This window comes from Vidua macroura, chromosome 12, assembly GCF_024509145.1.
Source record: "Vidua macroura isolate BioBank_ID:100142 chromosome 12, ASM2450914v1, whole genome shotgun sequence".
NCBI classification, from domain to species: domain Eukaryota; kingdom Metazoa; phylum Chordata; class Aves; order Passeriformes; family Viduidae; genus Vidua; species Vidua macroura.
The window spans coordinates 3,603,679-3,616,189 of NC_071582.1; the positions used below are offsets into that span (position 1 = coordinate 3,603,679).

The window sequence follows — 12,511 nt, forward strand, 5'->3', positions numbered from 1 at the left end:
TCCTGAGCATAGGAATAGCTTCTGGGACACAGCCCTGAGTTGCTGCATGAGTTGTAAAGCAGCAAAAAAAGTACTAATGGGGTAGCAGAATTTGAACAGCTCGATCTGCACAGCTCATTTTAGTTTCTGCATTTAATTTCCACAAGACTTGGTGTGTGGGGCCTGGCATGGGCACTGCAGGTCTGCCTGCAGCCCAGCTGCAGTAGCTTTATTAAGCTTTGCTCTGCTCCAGTGAGCAAACCTCCACATGGTCCTGTGGGTTTCCCCTAATGAACCAGGGAATACCACACACTCCTGCCTGTACTTTCATTGCCAGCTGAGACCTCAAAGGAGGAAGGAGAAACAAGAAGTTAGTGTGCAGTGGGCCAGCCCCAGGTGCATTAGAGCTCTGCTCTGAGCCCCTTCTGGCTGTTGGCAGACTGGAGCCCTGCTGTTCCGGTGTCACAGGGTCTTCAATGGATGAAGAGCACACTTGGAGCAGGTGACATCCCCTGGAGTGACCCTGCTGCTCACAGCCCTGGCATTGGGCTCGGTGCACAGCGCGCTGTGGAACGCGGCTGTCACACATGGAGGCAGCCACTTGGTGTGGATGTCCCAGCTCCAGCTGCTCCTCTGTAGCCATTTCCAGAGCTCTCTTGGCCAGATTCCTGCCAGCCTGCCTTGGCAGAGGTGTGGATGTCTCCGCAGTGCTCCGGCAGGCAGGCGAGCAGCACTGGCATGAGCCCGGGGTGGGCTCTGTGCCTCGGAGGTTGGGTGGTGAGGCTGGCATGGCCATGCTGGTGGTGGGAATTTACTGCAAAGGGGGTGGAAGGGCTGCTGGCTTCTGGAGAGAGATTGAGTTGGAGAGGATTTTGAAGGTGCTCTGATGACCTCCCTGCTCACAGAGGGTATATCTGGTGTCAGGTGCCCCCACTGACTGCAGTGCTTTGTGTTGGAGCTCCTGCCTGCTGCAGAGGCCTGGATAGAGCTGTGGAAAGGATCTTTGCCTCAAGCACAGCCCTGGGCTCTGATGATCTGTGCCCACTGGGTGGTTGTGACAAGTGTGGTAACAGCTGGTGGAAGATGGCACCCAGTGCTGTCTGAAGAGGCCTGTTTTGTTACTTCTGACTCCTGGTATTTCCATTAGTACACAAAAAGGGGGTGGCTGGGATGTGAGACCTGCCCAAGTCCAGCTGTACTGCTTGTACAGAGCAGCCACTGGCCTTCAGTGGCTGTGCAGAGGGTGCAGTGCCCTGTGGCTGGGGGTGTTGTGATCCTGAGACAATGTTCTCCTTCTCAACTCCCCTCACTCCCACACTCCCTTTGCAGGTGAGCAGCAGCTCGGCCAGGAGTGCTTCATGGCTGCTGTTACTCTCCTGCTCTGAGAGCGGTGGGGATGGTACTTGCTGGCTGGGGAGGTGAAAGGCACAACTTTGCATTCCTTCAGCCACCCATACCTCCCATCTCTGAGGGGCCTTAGCCCTTCCTGAGGGCTGTGGAGGAGTGGCAGTGGAGCTCCTTGGGAGCAGAGGGCTTGTAGTGCAGAAGTGTTTTCTGAAAGGTTGTGGAACGCTCTGGGTGGCAGAAAAGTGTCCTGTGTTTGAAAGCTGTGTGGGTCTAAGGAGCTGGCAGATGCTGGTGCTTCCAGGTGGCCTGTTCATGCTATGATGGAAAGAGGGAGGCCATGGAGAGGGTGTTGTTGTGTCTGAGTGTTGCTGAGGCCTGGGAGGCTCAGCTGGCCCAGCCTCCAGGGCTGGGGTCTCCATCGGGGTGTCCTGCAGGCAGGTGGGGCTGCGGCAGTGCTGGGCTGTGGCTGGATATGGGGGAGGGCTGGCACTGCCAAGCAAACTGTTGTGCCGCTGGCACCCAAGCGTTTGGAAGGTTCCAGCAGTGACTCAGCTGTGCGGACCCACAGAGAGGTGGCTGGAAGGGTGGAAGTGCAACAAAATAGCTAACAATCTGGCTAAAAATATTGCTGATGTGGTCCCCTGCAGTGCTGTGCTTGAGTACTGATGAGCTGGGACCTCTTCTCCTCTGTCTAGTCCCTGCCAGCATGGGGCTTCCTCAGCTTGGGAAGGACCTTTGGCTGCAAAGACTTCTGGTGTCACCTTGTGCTCCCAGGGCGTTGGCACCACACGGCTTGGTGCAGTAGGAGCACATGCCAGCTGATTGGAGGCCGGAGAACAGTGGGACTGGTTTTTATGCCCCACTCCTGCCTACATCCCCTGTTCCCAAAGGGCTGCTGAGCCCCTTGCACACAGACAGGCTTATTTGTGAGTTTTTTCTTCTGCACTTGGCCTGTAATGTACAGAGGGTTTGTGCTGAGGTCTGGGGAGTGTGCCAGAGGCACTGCTGGTGCCTGGAGAGGCTCTCTGGAGGCAATGGCTGCTGCAGGCTTGAGCTGCTGACACTTCCTGGCTGTAGGATTGAACTGCTGTCTCACAGCCGGCAAAGTGTCTCAAACCCTCTGCTGCCACTAGATCTGTCAGGCTGGAAATACTTCAGCAAGTCCCAGCAACCTCCTCTTTGACCTGGGGAGGGACTTTTGCAGGAAACTGGCTTTTAACACTTGCAGTCCTGCCATTCTGTATTTCTCAAGGCTGTGTTTCCCTGTCTTTAGCCTCCCCAGTAGGCAGACAGGTGTGCTGAGATCGCTGATGATCTGAGATCTCTGAGTTCTGAGGCAAGGAGGGGTTAAGAGGCACTGAGGTGGGACTGCCCTTGATGATATCCTTTACCTTCACTGCCCTGTTTCTCAAGAGGTGCAAGCAAATGGGGTCTCGATCCAGTTTTTGCCTGGAGAGCAGTGGTGCACAGCAGATCCATGTGCAGATTTTGGGTCTCTCTGCCTGGCTTTCAACCTGTGTGCCAGCTGCTCAGTCTGGCTGGTCTGTCCTGCCCTACATTGAGAGCTGTCCCTATGTGGGACAGCAGACTTGCCCATGGGGAAATATCCTAAAACCAGTCTGTTTAACACTAAGTCTGCAGTGCTAACCTGGGAGTGTTTTTAGCAGGATCAGGTCCTCTGGAGAGGATGTTGGGCTCTTGAGGTGAGGTCTTCCTGCTGGCATCTGATGGAGCACCTTGCTGCATCTGCCTCTCTGCTTGTTGTGTGACCCTAAAGCTGCTGGTGCAGCAACAGATTTGAGCTTTTCCTTGGATATGCTCTTGAGACTGCAGCTCCAGTCTCATCTGTGCCCTCTGCGGGGTGGCTGCTGCTGTCTCATTCTCCAGCCTGCAAGACTGCAGCTCCTGTCGCTCTGGTTCTGGGGAAATGGCCCATGGTAGGAAAATGCTGCTGAATTTTTCCAGCCCTTGGCTCTTCTGCTTCCCAGAGCACAGCAACTCATTTTTGCTTATAAGCTTGCTTATCTGTAGTTGCTTAAAATCTGGCAGGCTGGAGCTGCGGACAGTCTGTTGTGCGTTGCCTGGCAGATAGTGAGGCCTCAGAGCACGGATCTCTCTGAAGTCTTCAAGGCAAAACCCCATCTGAAAGATGAAAGAAAAGACCTGTTGCACAGGAAGAATGGTTGTTGTCAAGGACTCCTTGCCTTTCTTCTTGATAACAGCAGGAGGGATTCATAAGCTGCTCCCTGAGGTCAGGCTGTTTTCAGAGTTTCCTCAAATGCTGTGTGTGGTGGAGGGCACCTGGGCCCCCCAGGGGAGAGTTGCTGCTCAGCCCGGGGTGGCTGTTCATAAATACAGCATGGTAGTCACTGGCTTTCCTCAAGCTGCTGGTTTGAGTGGTTTGGGGCAGAGGATTTGAGTCCCCAGTTTTCCATCTGTTTAGTTTGCTGCTTGGCTAACTCATGCCAAGCTCCATAGAGCTCTCCTTTGTGCATGTCTAGGTCTCTCCATGCTGTTTTTCCTGCTGTCTTTTGGACAACTGGCTTTAGCCGACCTAGGTGTGTCCTCAGCTCCTGTGTATTCCAGCTTGGCTGTGTGTAAATCCTTCTCTTTATGCTAGAGGAAGATTTCAGAGGTGCATGCTGATGGAGAGCTCAGTGTCTGGGCAGCACTAGGCTGGCATCAGAATGTCCAAGGATGATTTTTCCTGCTCTGTAATGAAAGGGGTGTTTTGGCTGTGGGGGGAGAGCACTTCATCTGAGTGACAGTTACTTCCATCTAAGCACAAATATGCCTAGGAAACCCAGTGAAAGGTTCCTTTGTGCTGCTGGCAGTGTGGCTGCTGGGATGAGGAGGGAAGGGCAACTCCTGCTGACTCTGGACCTGTGCATGGTTCAGGAAAACAGGTATTCAGAGTTTTGGTGGTGATACTGAATTACGTGTTCTTGGTGTCCTTTATTTCCTTGAAAGAAGAACAGACTTTCCCAGCAGCCTGGTTCTTTGGGAACAGCTTGCTGGTGTTCAGAGTGTAGTAATGGAAGCACAGATGTGGTGGTGGTCTTGCTTTCTGTGTGAAGGTTGTGGATGATAACAGTGTAAGGGCACAAAGCTGGGAGCTGGTTTGACTCTGGGTCTCCTGCTTGGTGCTGGTATTCCAGCAGTACCTGAGACAGCCTTACTAAAAGCTTGTCCCATGCCATCCTAGTACTTGTAGCGCTCTTCTAAAGACTTACTTGATGTGGGTGCTTAATGGGCACTTGTTCCTTGAATGTGTTTCCATAAGAGCTGCTCATGCTCAGTGGTCTGATTCCTCAGTGCTTGGCTCCAGCCACCCGTGCTGAGGAGTGGGAAGCACTTGAAAGCTGCACACTGCTCATGTGGCAGTGGTATTTGATCCTTAACAGAATAAAATATGTATCAAATAAGTAAAAGTATCAAACCTGAGCTTGCAATTGGTTTCTAAAGGAAGTTGCTCTCAATCCAACTCTTAAAGCTTCCATTTGAGCAGCTTCTCCTAAAACAGATTTATTTTTATCTGCGCTGATGCAAATAGAGGAGTAACTGGAACAGGAACCTAGCCAGCATCTCTGCTTGTATCCAGCCAGACGTGAAGTGGGTCAGGGCAGCTCCAGTCCTATGCTGGAGGCAGCTTGTGGGAGCAGGCATGTACCACCCAAAACCCTCCCCTTGGCTTCTGTCAGGGAGGGGTGTTTGATTGTGGCCTTTGGAGCAGCCGTGTGGCACTGTTCAGTGGTGATTTGGAGAACATTTCTTTTGGCTCACTCTGGAATTGAGCCTTAAAAGGCACATTCCCTTCCAAGGAAAGCACTGGAGCTGCTGTTTGGTGAGTCTGAACTGCCCCAGGCAAATCATGGCTTAGTCTTTTCCTGTGATTGATATGGAGGTAGCAGCAGGGAGAGTGGTTTAGCGTGTGCAAGCCCTGGCCTGGAGTAGGATTCATCCCCAAAATTGCATCAGTCAAATGAGAGATGAGGTTTTCCTCCAGCTCTTGCACTGCTACACGTCTAAGCAGTGGATGTGAGGGCTCCTTGCTGGGTAGAACTGACTTGAAAGGCTGTGCTGCAGCTCCATCAGGAGCATGGGAGCTTTCTAGAAGAGGTCTTGCATGTGTTTTTGACTCAGTGCCTTTACTACAAACTCTACAGCGCATGCTGACATGAGTGCTTCCACATGGAGCTGGGTAGGGAACAGCTTTTGGACCTGCTCTCCCAGTGTGCCTGTAGCAGAGGCTTGTGGGCCCTCTGCAGTGCCCTCAGCAGGCTGGGGTTTTTAGGGTAGCTCCAGTTGGAAGGTTGAGGTTATCCAGTCCAGCTCTTGCTCAGAGCAGGGTAGGAAAGCTGCTGGAGGGTGGCAGAAATAATGTAGCCCAAGGGGGCTCCAGAAACTAATTCTGCCTCTTGTTCCCACAAAAACACCCTTTTAAGTGGGTCCTTCCCCTGAGCTGGCTTGGAAATGATCCCCTTCCAAAGGCTGCTGTGGTCCTTGAGTTGTCAGTGCACTGAAGCTGGGTGGTGCTGCTGTAGGGCTGGGGCACTGAGCAAGGCATCTCCAGCCAGGGTTGCACCTTCTATCCACATCTGCAAGCTCACTCCCGCTGTGCCTGGTCCCTTAGGTGATGGTAAAACAGCTGAATCACAGGTGCTCTCTGTGCTGCTGCCAGTGCAGAGGCTGCTCTCGGGCACAGCAGCTGGTGCCACGCATTTGAGATGGCCATGGGCACATCCCTCCTTGCCCCTCTGCCTGATTTTCTCCCCAGGAGTGTGGCAGGGAAAGTGAGGCAAACTTCCAAGCTGTGATGCTAAGGGGGGCAGACCTCTGAAAGGTAACTGGGAGCCTGCATCACTGGTGGGGTTTGGGAGTGCCAGTCTGGCAGTGGCTTTATGCTAGCTGAAGGCCTCAGTGAGGCTTGTGTGCCATTTCACAAAGAAAATTGAGTTTGGGACTGAAGTCCGTCTTTTTTTCAGTTGTTTTTCCTTCACTGCAGCCTACAGAGGGGTCTGGCCAACACCCTGCTCCCTTCCAGAGAGTTGCCCTTCTAAAGGTGTATCCTGGCCTAGACACTCCCAAACTGTGATGCAGCTGAGGATGAGTCACTCACCCTTGTTACCACGTCAGGTAACACACAGAGCACAGTTTGCACCCTAGATGTTGCAGCAGATAATTGAGAGGAGTTTGGTACTTAAATATAGAAGTGTTTGTTCTTGAGGCTTGCAAAGCTGAAGCTTGTTGTGCAAAATTTGACCTGAATATGTTGGCTTTTAAATCTCTCTGGGACTGATACATGTTAAAACCTGCTGTATTTCAATGTTCTGATCTTTTTAAAGACAACTGTGGTTGTGGCAGCCTGCTTAGTGAATGCAATTACCTGGGCACTTGCAATCCTGAATTGCATTTTAGCTGTCTTTTCTGATTTTTATATTTACCTTGGGTAGCTGTTTACCCTTTCTAGAAACACAAAGGAGTAAATTCCTTGCCTCAGGAATCTGTGAGCCTTGTTGTCAGCCGGGCCCTGCTCTCAGTGCCAGCAGAGGACCAGTGCTCTCAGATGTTAATGCAATAATGTTCTGATTGTTCCCAGTTATGCTGCTGTTTCCATTTTTCAGGGCAAGTGACTTACCATGTTGGTACCAGAACCAAGAATAGACCTCAGGTGTCCTGACTCTAATTCTGTGGTTCAGCTGTGGGATCAGGCTGCCTTTTTTTATTCCCCTGCCCCCTTCTTAGCAAACCAGAAATAGCTGCCAGAATATCTTCAGTTTTTCTTTGCCCCAAATGAAGAATCTGTGAGTGCAGAGGTTCCTCTTTTGTAGTTCAGGAAAAAAAAGGGCTGTGCTGTAGGTCCTACTTAGATGGTGGTTGCTGCTGGTTTGATTACATCTGCAGTTCTGGGAGCTGCTTTTCTCCAGAGCTAGTAGTTGGCTCAAGATTACTGGGGCTTCTGTGGTGATATAGCTTGGAGAGGACCATGTGCCTTGGACTCTGCATGGCTCCTCTAATAACAGCACTGACTGTTTTTTCAGTGGAGTAATGGGAATATAATGAAAGTTGGAGGATTTGAGCTTGCCAGATCCTCTGGATGTATCCACTCTGCTGCTCAGGTGAGCTCCAGGGCTCTAAGGACATAGTTCCCTCCACTTCTGGTCCTTGTCCAATGGCTGCTCCACTTAAGAGGAAGAAGTTTTTGTTCCACTACTCTTGCTGCAGCTTTTCCTTGGCTTTTTTGTGCCCCTGTAAGAATTTGGTAAAGAGGGAGAATCCAGTGTCTGCCTTCTCTGTGCCAAGCAAAGCCTGTCCCTGTCCTGTGTGCTCCAGCCCCACATCTGCCACTGCAGCTGGCCACGTTTCAGTCAATGTTCCTGTGCAGGCTCCTTGCAGGCAGCTCCAGGTCCCAACAGCTGCAGGTGAGAAGTGCTAAAATTTGGGATTAGACTGGAGTATTGGTCACCCCTTCCCTGCCATGAGCTTTGAGCTGTTTGGTGCTGGTGTGTGAGGAGGGTAAGCTGCTCACCCTGGCAGCTTGTCTGGCTGTGTCACTGAACTACTGCTGAACTACACCTGTAGGAGGTGGTTGAGGTGCCCATTTGCTTTTCAGACATGCAGATGTTTCTCTTGCCACGGTGTTTCTCAGTGTCTGTAGGAGGTGCTGCTTTTTTGGCTGACTAAAACATTCAGCTTGCTCCCACCCCACCAGGGCAGAGCTTGGCTGGGTGGTAAAAACTGCAGAGAAGCTGTTTTTCTGGAATTGCAGCAGGCTATTGTTTAGGGCATTAGCTTTTTTTTTTTTGCTTTTTTTTTTTTTTAACTTTACAAGCTTATTTGATGCATGACAAAAGAAAGTGCACTGTATTCAGTCTCCAGGGCCTCAGTCACACTCTCCTCTGCTGCCCTGCCCCAAATGTGTATATGGTGCTGCAGCCTCTGGGCATGGCAGGTGTCACTGAAACCTGGCTCTTTCTCCTGGTAAAGAGCATTCCTGTTCTGTGAGGAGATCCAGGCAGAAAGGTGGACTTCCAGCCTATGTAGTAGGTGGGTGGTGTTGTACCTATGTAGTTGGTGGGTGCAGCAGGAGGTCTTAACAGCTTGCCATCCTTCAGGTGACCCTCTGAAGGCCTTGCTCAGACAAGTCCTGGACTCTTCAAAGTAGGCTTTTTTCAGCCCTGCAGTGAGTTTCTAAAGTTCTGGAACACATCTCCAGAGCATTACTTCTCAAAGTGAGTGAACTCCCCTGGCTCTGGGGCTGCAGCCAGTGTGGTGTCAAGCTGCCTGTGCACAGAGTCTGTGGGTGCCAGACACAGCTGGCAGCTCAAGGACTGGGCCTGGCACACTGCTCCTGCAACAGGAGTTCCTTGGCCCACTCTCCATGTGTTTCCAGGGCTGTGTGGCAAATGTTGTTCTCAGCCGTGGGGGAGCTCCCATTGATGTTCTGAGTTTGGAGAAAGAACTTGAGTGAAAAGACTTGGGCAGCTGCTGAATAAGAGATTTTTGCTCTGGGCAAGACTCAGTTTCTGGATAATTTGACTAAACTGATGAACCAGGGAGTGAAGAGTGTCAGCACTGATATGATATGCTGGTGGCTGGGTGGTCTCCCACAGAGCTGAGCTGAAGCATTTTGTTCAGAGGGCAGTGTGGAGGTAGCTGAGATTCTGGTTAACTCTGCCCATCCAACATTAACTCAGTGGATGCTCCATGTGAAATGTCTGGGTGTGGCTCTTGGTGCTCTGGTCTAGTTGGCAAAGTGGTGCTTGGTCAAAGGTTGAACCCAATATTGGAGGTCTTTTCCAGCCTAAATGATCCTGTTGCTCTTAAGGTGTTATCCAAGGCAGTAAACTGTCATTTGTCATTAGCATAGCGGTTCTTTTCCCAGAGCCCTTCTTTCCCTGAGCTGCCAGCACCAGCAATCGTTGGGGGGCTCATCTTTACATTCATCTCTTACAGCATGGGCAAAGCTGCTAGGAAGGTCTACATATCAAATGGTTGCAAATTACAGTGTACAGGGAAGAACTGTGTGCTCCAGGGTCCTGGGCAGGTGTTTAAATTGCATGTCTTAACTGGTGGATGGACTAGTAAAAGCTGTTCTTAGTGCTTGGATTGGACATCTTGCTGTTGGGATACTTTCCCAAAGTGTGCTCTGAGTTGCAGCTTGTGCTGGTGGAGTGATCTGCTTGTTAGACTAAACTCTAATTCAGTGGTTGGTAGTGGAATTTAAAGGATAATTTGGGGTCTACAGGTAGAGATGACCTCAAAAGTTGAAACCACCACTGTGGGCTCGTTGTAGCTGCTTGTTTGTCAGGTGTCTGGCTCAGGTATGATGGGTCTGAGCATCTTGAGTGTGCTCCCCTGGGCTTCTTTAGGGGCCCTGGGTTGATGCAGGAACAATGGTATATCCAAACAGCAGTCACTAGGGAAAGCTCAGCTAAGGAAGAGTAGTTTGAAAAATGCTCCTTCTCCAAGGAGTGGCCTGTGTGGGCAGGACCTGGCAGTGCTGTGTGGTGTCATGGCTGTTCCACAGAGCTCAGACGTACCAGTGCTGGGCTGGTGTGCCCGGAGATGGAGCAGAGAGCGCTGCCTTCACGTCAGGTGTTAGAGCTGCAGCAGCGAGTCAAAAGCCAGTGCCCAGATTCTATTAAAAGCTCCTTTTCTGCTGTTCCCTGCAGAGGAGCATTGCCGTGTGCCTCCCTCGCTGCATTGAGCAGAGGCAGGAGAAGTTCCAGAAGCTCTTGGTGTGCGAGTGGTGAATGGAGTCATGTTGATCCCCTGAGTTAAAGTTTCCCCTCTAGGTGTGAAAAATCCTTCTTTGCACTCATATTCTTTCCTTACCCTGAGTAGTTCCCTGATACTTGATTTTTCACTTTGAGACTTGAAGGGATGCTCTTAACTCCATGAATTGCTGATGCATCGTGCATGTGTGTTGGAATGATTTTTCCCTTATGCGAGCTGTCTGCTTGGGAGGGGAGACAAGACTGACTCCCCAGAAAGAAGTGTCGCCCCAATGCCTTGAAGGCTTTTTTTAGGTGGGCAGCCTGTGTTGGGCTCTTGTGCCCCATTCCTCAGGAGGGGTTTGGTGGGTTTGGAGCAGGGAGTTAGATCAGGATGCCTTTGGGATAGTGCTGAGGAATAAGATCTAGGTGTCTCATGCAGGTGTTTCCTAGGCTACCTCCACAGCTTGGCATTGGAGCACACAGCCTGGTCACTGAGCAAGGATAAAAGAGGAAATGCTGAGTTTGACTCATGGCTTTTCCTCCCAATGTCCCTGTGAGTGGCTGTGGGTACCATGTAAAGCTGAGTCAGGCCCACTGGGGTGATGTGGGGTCTCCCACGAGCTCAGTTTGTCCTGCAGAGTGTAATCAAGTGCTGCCAGTGCAGAGCTGTCAAAGCTGCTGGACTGGATGGAATCCTTCCGTGTTAACAGCAGGATGTCAGCACTTCCAGGACGTGAGGTTAGGATTGGGGCAGTTGAAGCTGGTGTGGTGGTAAATGCTCAAACAGTAGATCCTTTTAATGGCCAGTAATCCTGCCACTTCAGTATGCTGGCCTTACTGGTTTTGTAGCTGCTGCAAGAGCTGAGAGATCATGGGAGAGATGTGTATGTGGCAGCAGAGATGAGGGTGACATAAATGGGGCAGAGCAGCTGGACCCTCTAATGCCACTGGGAGCTCCTGATGAGCCCCAGACCCTTGCTATTGCATCCTAATTAGAGTGCTGGTTCCACATCTCTGCTAACCAGGAGATGTGGGGCAGGGCAGCATTATCTGGTAGCAGTCTGCCTGGCATTAGTTGCTCCAGGTCTCTGGAATGCTGTGCAGCTAGGGTCAGCAGCAGGGCTGCCACGTTCCAAACCCACAGCCCTCACTGGCTGGGGAAGGAGGGTGTCAGTGCGGGAGCATTTGTTGGCAGCAAGGCTTGGGCTGTGGGATCAGCTGCTTTGCTTTGCCTCTTGTGCTGTTTAGTGACTAATCAGATTTTGGAGCCTGTCGGACAGATTCAGCTGTCTCCCCAGAACAATACGCTGGCTGTATTTTTAAACATATCACGTGGCTTCAGAGAAGTCAGCAGAGCAGCAAGTGTGGGTTGCCGGGGCTGGGAGATGCTGTGCCCTGCTCGGAGCTGTGACTAGGAGAGGGAGCATTTCCTCCCCAGCTGTGTCACATTCCCTTGGTCCCGGGGCTGCTGCTGCCCGGGCTCTGCCCAGGTAAGGACTGCTGGGCTGGCTGGTATTTTCCTGTGGCTGCAGGGATGGGTGTGAACACAGTGCTGCCTGTCCAGGACAGCAGAAGGCAGGAGGTCCCTTTCTCAGTGTGGTCAGAGGTGAGTTCCTAGTCCCATGATGTAGCCAAAATAGGGGAATCTTGCAGGGATAAGGCTCTGCAAATGTGGGAAGATGTGACTGTTGCTAGGATCTCTGCTTTGAGTTGAGGGAGATGCTTCAAGTAAAGGACCCACCTGTACCTATGTGAAGTCACTGTTGGGGTGGTGAGCTTTTTCCCCAAGTATGGGGCTGGAGATGTAAGCTTCATGGCAGGTGTGCCACTGGATAATGCAGCTTGTGATAGGTACATCCCAGCATCTTGCCTCAGTTGTGCTCAGCAGCTCTCCCTGGTGCTGACACCGTGCTATCCTGGTATCTGACCATAGTGTGCTCGAGCATGATGGTCTTGTTGCTCTCCTGGTTTGGCTGGTGGTTTGGATTATTAATCCTCATCTGCATAGGAGCTGCTGAAAATCTAGGTTAAAACCTCATGGGTCAGCTTGCTGAGATCAGGTGGGGCTTGGAGGATCTTGAGTGGATCCCAAATTTGCTTTGCTGAAAACTGAAAGGTTCAGGGCAAGCTGCCTTGTTTTGCAGCCTGTGAATAATTAAAACCATTTCTGAATGCTTTGCTCTTTTCACTTGGTTCGGTTATGTGTTCAGCTTGCTGAGACTTGCTCTTTCTGAATAGACTGGCTGGTGGTGTGCCCCTGTGGGTTCCCTTGCCCTACATTCCCTCTCCCTGTGGGTGGCAACTGCCCCCATATCACTGACCAGGATGTGACTTTGTGACCTTTGGATGGCCTGGTCCTCTACTCAGAAGCAGCTCTCTTTGTAGGGAGGCATTTTCCTGGATTCTCCTCAGTGGGAGGAAAACCTGCAGTGTGAGGGAAGCAGTCTGACACATCCTTGTCTGCA

At 51.4% G+C, this 12,511-nt stretch overlaps 1 protein-coding gene across 7 annotated transcripts in view; it reads left to right on the top strand.

Annotated features, from left to right (window-relative positions):
- Positions 1-12,511, top strand: part of CPEB1 (cytoplasmic polyadenylation element binding protein 1) — a 37,308-nt gene that overhangs the window by 16,736 nt on the left and 8,061 nt on the right. The window lies entirely within an intron of this gene.